This window comes from Orycteropus afer, unplaced genomic scaffold (assembly GCF_000298275.1).
Source record: "Orycteropus afer afer isolate SDZICR_OR568_19922 unplaced genomic scaffold, OryAfe1.0 scaffold00019, whole genome shotgun sequence".
Taxonomy (NCBI): domain Eukaryota; kingdom Metazoa; phylum Chordata; class Mammalia; order Tubulidentata; family Orycteropodidae; genus Orycteropus; species Orycteropus afer.
In genome coordinates, this window is record NW_006921606.1 from 3175597 (window position 1) to 3177136 (window position 1540).

Sequence of the window (1540 nt, forward strand, 5' to 3'; positions counted from 1 at the left end):
GTGTCTGTGTTAATTGGTTTCCCTTTTCTTTGTTGAAGAGGGTCTGTGCAATCCTTCTGCCTAGTCCGCCATCTTGCCCCGCCTCCTGTTGTTTGTTTCTTGAGGTGAGGGCTTAGATTATTGATTTGTGACTTTTCCTCTTTTCTAATGTAAGCATTCCATGCTCTAAACTTCCCTCTCAGTACTATCCTAGCTACATCCCACAAATTTGCTTTTCTTTTCTTTTTAAACAGACTTTATTTTTTAGAATAGTTTTAGGTTTGTAGGAAAACTGTGTAAGAAGTATAAAGAGTTCCAGGGGACTTCCAGTAAGATGCAGGAATAGGCAGACAAGCGACACAGACCCTCTTCAAAAAAGAAAAGAAAAACCAATTGACAGAGATACAGAAGACAATCCTGGAGCCCTGAGCTTTGAACAAAATTATACAGAAGTGGATTAGGTACCAACTAGTGGAAAAACCTGAACAAAAATAGTGAGTACAGAGACAATCAGAGCTTCAGACCATCAGCTACCATGACAGGACCAACAGCCTGAATATTTCCAAGTGGTAGTGGGACCTGAGAATTGACCTAAAGATCAGCCCTGGTCACCAAGGGCTGCAGGGATGACTGCGCTGGTGGCCTGTGACCAGGAAGGGAAACAGTAAGGAGGGAGACAATCTGAGCTGTTGACTTTCTGCTGTCTGGAAGATGCAGCCATTTTGATTGTTTACATACAGCAGCATTTTGGATATGTAAAGTGACCGAGGGTACAACCATTTTGATTGTTTACATACAGCCATTTTGGATATTTAAAGTGACTGAGGGCATAGCCATTTTGAATCTTTACAAGCAGCGGCCATTTTGGATATTTAAAGTGACCAAGGATGCAGCTATTTTGAATGTTTACAAGAGGTGTGCATTTGGATATTTAAAGTGACCGAGGGCGCAGCCATTTTGAATGCTTACAAGTGGCAACCATTTTGGATTTTGAAGTGATAGCATTTTCATTTGGATGCCAGGGACCTAAGAATAGGCTCTGTTTGCCAAGGTCAGTAGTGACATATGAGAGGCTGACAACAGGAAAGGAGACAGGTGGTAAGTGTATAAGTGGTGTCAACTAGTGAATAGAGGAGCACAGCACAGCACCCTGCTTGTGCAGATAACATAAAAACAAAACAAAGAAAACAAAAATTGTGGGTAAGTCACTCTAACATAAATCACCAATTAAATATAAACACAAAAATGTCACAATGCCTCAGAGACAACAGAACATCACAGTCCACACAAAGAAGCAAGAAAAAGCAGGAGAAACAAGATACCAGGATACAGACCCAAAACATAGCCCTGAGGAAGATGCAGCATTGGAACTCCCTGATAAGGAATTTAAAAGAATTATATTTAGGTATCTTCAACGAATTGAAAGACAGATCAAGGAAAACACAGAGAAAACTCTAGAACAATTTCAAAAGACAATACAAGAACAAAATGACAAAATAAATGAAAAATTAGAAATGATACAAAATCTACAGACAGAAATCCAGAAGATTAATACTAAATT

At 39.5% G+C, this 1540-nt stretch overlaps 1 protein-coding gene across 1 annotated transcript in view; it reads right to left on the reverse strand.

The window, feature by feature from the left end:
• Nucleotides 1-1540, reverse strand: part of LRRK1 (leucine rich repeat kinase 1) — a 359564-nt gene that overhangs the window by 201083 nt on the left and 156941 nt on the right. The gene's annotated exons all lie outside the window — the stretch shown is intronic.